The following is a 7,520-nucleotide window of genomic DNA, read 5'->3' on the forward strand; positions in this document are numbered from 1 at the left end:
CCCTGTGCAGTCTTCAGCGCGCCAAAAGTAATTAATTAATACTAAAAACTTGTATTGTTTATGATATATGTTGCTGAGAAATATGACACCAAGTCGTATGCAGTATGCTGTAAAAGCACTCCGTTTTCAGGCCACAAGTGACCCATCGGGACCATCCGACTGCCGTGTCATCCTCAGATGAGAATGCGGATAGGAGGGGTGTGTGTGGTCAGCACATCGCTCTCCCGGTCGTTATGATGGTTTTCTTTGACCGGAGCTGCTACTATTCGGTCGAGTAGCTCCTCAATTGGCATCACGAGGCTGAGTGCAGCCCGAAAAATGGCAACAGCGCATGACGGCCCGGATGGTCACCCATCCAAGTGCCGGCCACGCCCGACAGCGCTTAACTTCGGTGATCTGACGGGAACCGGTGTACCCACTGCGGCAAGGCCGTTGCCGTCAGTATGACTGTACTGCCATTTAATCGCGGCGCATTCGCTGTTTCCCCTCTTCGCCCTCCTTGCGCTCAGACAGCACAGCATGGCAGGGGGGGGGGGGGGAATGTGAAACGAGGCAGAGCACTTTGGCACTCGAGCCAGGGCATGGCCTGGGAGCCGAGATCTTGACCACCCCTGGTTTTAAGGTATCTCGTGTTGTTCTTTCTCCGAGGAACTGCCTCATTTAAGTCGCAGTGGAACGACCGACAGTAGCCTCACATCGTTTGCAACACAAAATTTGTCTTGATTGCACATTTATAAAATGATGACCAGTTTCGACTATTCAAGCAATCATCTTGACATGGTTAAAATTTCGTTACAGTGAGAAACTCGTCATTATTTTAATGATACAGTACCAGTTTCTACTATGTGTGATGAGTTACTCGGAAATGTTCATTCCACCGAGATTCCTTGTTAAGTCTTAGTTACACCTACCCTCTGTGGTTATGATTATTAGTCTTGTTTCTTTCCAAAGAAAGATAATTAGTTGTAGCTATCCAAGAGTATGGTGGAGGATTAGGAAAAAATGACGAGACTGGAACGCAATACAGGAAAAATTCTTGTCCACCTCTGTAGCCGGTTGCGCTAATGTCGCTACTCGACTACTGATACTCTCATACCACATGCAACAGGTTCATAAGACATCGATTTCTCGAAAACGCTTGAGAATCACATCGTACTAGAAAAGCACTTATTACATCTAAATATGTACGAGGAAAGTGCCAAATATGTGAAAAAACTGCGTGCGCTTTCCTTCTAAGAGAGTTCTCTTTTTGTAAGTCATGCCTTCTGACTAGTCTGACGCAGCCTGCCACGAATTTCCCTCGTGTGTCAACCTTATAAGGTGGGCATGTCATTTTGATTTTTGTAAGTTGTGAATGTGCGCGACAGAGAACAAGGGAATAAGTTACGTTATTGTTAAAAAATGTATGGTCTTGTTGTGGCACAGTCTTTGTCCCTTCTTAGTTGAAATGTGGTAAGTGATCGTCGTATTCAGTAGTGCTGCGTTGACTTGTGATTGTATCTGTTAGATTAAGAAAGATTTATGTAAAGGCCAGCAAGGATGACTATGAGTATATTGAAGGGCGAAAAGAATACAAATTCTGAAGATTTTATTTTAAAGAGAAGTAGTGTGAGGTAAGACTGTAGCACCGTGGTTTCTAGTATGTCGGAATGATAATTATCAGCTAGTTAACGTCGTTCACTTGCTCTCAGAGCTGAGAGAAAGCCCCCCCCCCCCCTCCCTACACACTTCCATGAGTCACATGTTAACATATCAATTGATTAAGCTGTTTGGTTTTATAGAAATTCTCTGTTAACCTTGTAGCCTTTTAAAATCACTGTTCACTTTGTGAAGTATAGTACTGTTCTGGCCAGTGTTATGTGTGGGGCGCACGGGATTAGCCGAGCGGTCTGAGGCGCTGAAGCCACGAACTGTGCGGCTGGTCCCGGCGGAGGTTCGAGTCCTCCCTTGGGCATGGGTGTGTGTGTTTGGCCTTAGGATAATTTAGGTTAAGTAGTGTGTAAGCTTAGGGACTGATAACCTTAGCAGTTAAGTCCCATAAGATTTCACACACATTTTTAGTTATGTGTGGAGATCACTCTTACTGAATACATATTTCATTCTAAAATCGTTGTCTCGGAATATCATTTCATAGTAAGAGTTACTCTCTCCGTGCCACTGCCTAAAGAAGGTTTGTCGGTAAGTATTATCACGTTGCACCGTGTGGTATGCAACAATTTGAGTATTGTTGGAAATTTTATTTACAAAATAGATATCTACCTTAGCCGCTGCCTGCTTGCTGTCGTGCTTTCGAGAAATCTGCAACAATGTTGTCAAGACGCGAGGAAAGTGGAAATTTTTAATTAGGACTAGATAACTGTACTGTTCGATTCACATTAGGTTCTGTTTAGCCAAAGGTTAGCATGCGAGTTTAAGCTGGATAACAGTTTGAGGGTACATAGTTCTGGTAATACGTAGACTCTTTATAGAGAGGGAGGTAAATTTGGCCTAAATGTCATACAGAAAACACATAGTGCGGAACTCACAACCTTTACATCTCAGAGTAGCAATTGCAACCTACATCCTCAATTATTTGCTGGATACATTCCGATCTCTGTCTTCCCAACTGTTTTTACGTTCTATAGCTCCTTTATTACCATGCCAGTTGTCCTCTGGTGTCTTAACAGATGTCGCATCATCTTGTTTCTTCTTCTTTCCATATTTTCCTTACCTCACCGATTCTGCGAAGCATCTCCTCATTCTCTACCTCATCAGTCCACCTAATTTTCAACATTCTTCTGTAGCACCAGTTCTACTATACAATAAAGCGCTAGGAAAGCATTGTCATTGGGATACTGTAGGCAGCTGAACACGAAGAGGTGGTCTATCCGCCCGTCAGCATTTCAAATCTAATGGACGGGATCACCCTGGTGAGTGCGGTTTGCTAATGCAGGTTGCTAATGGTCGCTGTACTAGTGGAGCAGGGAATAAACTCTGGAGCTGGAGGTCGGGCAGCAGCTGTGCTCAGTTAGTGACCTCGCTAAAGCAGGTGACCGGGTCACCTCGGGAAGGCCGTTCGTTGCCTGGCTGAGTCAGCCCACAGTGGGCGGCGGAAACCGAGCTGCTTCTGCTGCGACCAGCGCTCGTACGAGCAAACCTTTCCTAGGTGCCACTCACGTTGTCGTCCATCCATCGTCCAGCGAAAGCGCAAAGCCAGCCAACTACGGTACAGAACAGGGTGACTTGTAGTTGGAACGACGTGATGACGTCGAAGGTTTGCTTGTAATTGTCTTCAGTCTAAAGAATGGTTTCATGCAGCTCTACATGCTTGTCTGTCTTCATCTCTGCATAACTAAGGCAACCTACATCCATCTGACTGCTTGCTTTCCAGCCTTGGTCTCTGTCTACGATTTTTACCCCAACACTTTCATTCAGTACCAAATCCCTTCATGCCTCAGGATGTATCCTATTTACCAATCGCTTCTTTTAATCAAGTTGTGTCATACACTACTGGCCATTAAAACTGCTACACCAAGAAGAAATGCAGATGATAAACGGGTATCCAGTGGACAAATATATTATACTGGAACTGACACGTGATTACATTTTCACGCGATTTGGGTGCATAGATCCTGAGAAATCAGTACCCAGAACAACTACCTCTGGCCGTAATAACGGCCTTGATACGCCTGGGCATTGAGTCAGAGCTTGGATGGCGTGTACATGTACAACTACCCATGCAGCTTCAACACGATACCACAGTTCATCAAGAGTATTGACTGGCGTATTGTGACGAGCCAGTTGCTCGGCCACCATTGACCAGACGTTTACAGTTGGTGAGAGATCTGGAGAATGTGCTGGCCAGGGCAGCAGTCGAACATTTTCTGTATCCAGAAAGGCCCGTACAGGACCTACAACAATACGGTCGTGCGTTATCTTGCTGAAATGTAGGGTTTCGCAGGGATCGAATGAAGGGTAAAGCCACGGGTCGTAACACATCTGAAATGTAGCGTCCACTGTTCAAAGTGCCGTCAATGCGAACAAGAGGTGACCGAGACGTGTAACCAATGGCACCCCATATCATCACGCCGGGTGATACGCCAGTATGGCGATGACGAATACACACTTCCAATGTCCGTTCACCGCGATGTCGCCAAACACGGATGCGACCATCATGATGCTGTAAACAGAACCTGGATTCATCCGAAAAAATGACGTTTTGCCATTGGTGCATCCAGGTTCGTCGTTGAGTACACCATCGCAGACGCTCCTGTCTGTGATGCAGCGTCAAGGGTAACCGCAGCCATGGTCTCCGAGCTGACAATCCATGCTGCTGCAAACGTCGTCGAACTGTTCGTGCAGATGGTTGTTGTCTTGAAAACTTCCCCATCTGTTGACTCAGGGATCGAGACGTGGCTGCACGATCCGTTACAGCCATGCGGATGAGATGCTTGTCATCTCGACTGCTAGTGATACGAGGCCGTTGGGATTCAGCACGGCGTTCCGTATTACCCTCCTGAACCCACCGATTCCATATTCTGCTAACAATCATTGTGAAAGGTATGTGCTGAGATTCGATCAGGATAGAGCCAGTGAAAAATTTCGATAGTTCCCAACCGCATGGTTTGACGTGTAGTACATCTTCGAGTAGTAAGATCTTTGACAGCTAACAGAGCTAGGTGCACGCGTTAAAAGTTTGAGTAGTAGTGAGGAAATGCGCAGAGACAGCAGACGTGTTTCGAGTCGGAGCTAGATGCCTGCAGGAGGCAGCCGGGTCGTGACAGCATCAAAGTAAGAATTTGCGCTACGCTCATAAGCTATATATTGAACGAAACTCGGCACATACCCGGGGAAACTAGAAAGAACAATTAATAAAATAGGTTTTCTTTGGTTAAATATTGTCTAAAAGCTAGATAGAAATCCCATTGTTGATGCAATAAGCGTTTTGTGAAACTTTCTCGTAAATCCATGCTATAGAAGTTTTTTTTTTAGTTTTTCACATGTGCCTTAAAAGTTTGAACAATAAATATTTTTTAGATAAAATTAGAGTTTCATCTCACACCTTATGTCGTTCTCCGCATCCTGTGCTTGCATTGAACATCCTGTGCTTGCATTGAACCAAAAGGTACATTAAAGTAAAGTTCCCATGAGTAAAGCTAATAATTTCATTTATCAGAGTAAAATAATCTATTTGCCATTGCACTGTTGGCAAATTATTCAGCTCAGGACAGAATTTTTATTAAGGAACAAGCAGGGCCAAAATGAGTAAAGTTATCTAGAATGACAATTTTATGCCATTGCGCTACGGCTGAGTTGAATATATGTTTTATTATCGGCTAAACGGGAAGGAGTGCACGAGCTAAGTCCACAGACGCAGTCAGATGCAGGTTGGTGACTTTCATTTATTTTTACCACTAAACTTGCATGCAGTCAGATGTGTATTTTGAGTATTAATTTTCCAACAATATTTTCATGCAGTCAGATAAATACGCAGTCAGATGCAAGTTTTATTAAAGACTAAAGCAGTCACATGCAGTTGAGTCTAGTTTAAATAAAGAATTTTTATTAACAACACTTTCAATTGGATCTCGACCAACGCGAGCAGCAATGTCGCGATACGATAAACCGCAATCGCGATAGGCTACAATCCGACCTTTATCAAAGTCGGGAACGTGATGGTACGCATTTCTCCTCCTTACACGAGACATCACAGCAACATTTCACCAGGCAACGCCGGTCAACTGCTGTTTGTGTATGAGAAAATCGGTTGGAAACTTTCCTCATGTGAGCGCGTTGCAGGTGTCGCCACCGGCGCCAACGTTGTGTGAATGCTCTGAAAAGCTAATCATTTGCATATCACAGCATCTTCTTCCTGTAGGTTAAATTTCGCCTCTGTAGCACGTCACCTCCGTGGTGTGGCAATTTTAATGGCCTGTAGTGTAAATTTAATTTCTCTCCAATCCTATTCAGTAATTCCTCATTAGTTATCCGATCCACCCATCTGATCATCAAGATTCTTCAATAGCACCATATATTTGCCATCTCTGATACAACTGTGGTCTCATCTGCAAACCTCAAATTTTTATTTTTTGTACAGGTTGATACTTGCAGAGAAAAAAACAGCTATCGGCCACTTGTAATAATGCTGTTTAGTCACATAAACAGCGCCATAGCGTTATGTGAATAAATAACATTACTGAAGTAACTGGTTGGTTTTCTTATCTGCAAGAGTAATGCTATATAAGAATAATGATGTTTATTCACATAAACAGCGCCGCAGCATTATGTGAATAAGCAGCATTGATAAACATGTGTGGTTGCTGTTTTCTTCTCTGCTAAGAATCAACCCATATTTTGTACACAGCCATGATCCCAAAATTTGATTTTCCGACAAAATAATATTTATTTCTTCATTTTGAACTTTAATTTCCTTGCGAGATTCCATTTCTGTTTCCTTTACTTCATGCTGAACACACACATTGAGTACAACAGATGGTTTGCAAACGATGCAGAATTTTACAGACTAGTGAACTCGTCAGAAGATCAGTACATATTACAAAATGATTTACATAAATTGCCAGTATTGTGCGAAAATTGGCAGACGACCCTGCACAAAGAAAAAAGTGTGAGCTCCTGCAATTGAGTACTAAAAAAATCCATAAAATTTCGGATGCACGATAAATCAAACAAGTTTAAAGGTTGTCGATCGAGCTATGTACTGAGGGATTACAAAGAGCCTAAATTAGAATTATCAGACAAAATGTTGTGGGAAGGTGAACCAAAGACTATGTTTCATTGGCAGAACACTAAGAAGATGCAACAAATTTACCAAAAAGACTACCTACACTAACCTTGTCCGTCCTCTACTGGAGTATAGCTGAACAATACGGGATCATTACCAGATATTATTGACGGGGGACATGAAAACTTTCACTGGAGAGCAGCTCTTTTTGTATTAATGCAAAATAGACAAGAGAGTGTTACGGATATTCTATGTGATTTGGGGCAGCAGTCATTAAACAATGTCGTTCATCGTTATGGCGAGATGTTTTCACGAAATTTCAATCAGTAACTTTCTCCTCCTAAAGCGAAAATTTTCTAGTTGACAAGCACCTACATAGGAAGTAATAAACTAAAAGAAATCAGAGGTCACACGGGAAGACTCAGATGTTCATTCTCCCCAGCTGCGGTTCGGGAGTATGACGGTCGAGAAATAGTTTCAAAATAGTTCTATGAACCCTCTGCCAGGCGTCTAATAACATGTAGAAGTGAATGCAGATGGGAACTAATTGAAGGAAAAGTAAATACCAGAATGAAATTCATAGAAATAATAAGGAAAAGTAGTTCACCTGCGAAAGAGTTATTTTACATAAACCTCATTTGACATCAGTAGATGTGATGTACATTTACAAACAAATGATTACAATTACAGAAAAATTAGATGATTTATTGAAGAGAAAGAGCTTCACAAGTTGAACAAGTCAGTAATGTGTATCGTTCGTCAGTCTGGGATCTTAGCCGGTGGAATTAAGAGAGAAGAT

General features: G+C 42.8%; 1 pseudogene; it reads right to left on the bottom strand.

Annotated features, from left to right (window-relative positions):
• Window positions 1–319: 319 nt before the first annotated feature.
• Window positions 320–437, bottom strand: LOC126095786 (5S ribosomal RNA; annotated as a pseudogene).
• Window positions 438–7,520: the final 7,083 nt, after the last annotated feature.

This window comes from Schistocerca cancellata, chromosome 8, assembly GCF_023864275.1.
Source record: "Schistocerca cancellata isolate TAMUIC-IGC-003103 chromosome 8, iqSchCanc2.1, whole genome shotgun sequence".
NCBI lineage: Eukaryota > Metazoa > Arthropoda > Insecta > Orthoptera > Acrididae > Schistocerca > Schistocerca cancellata.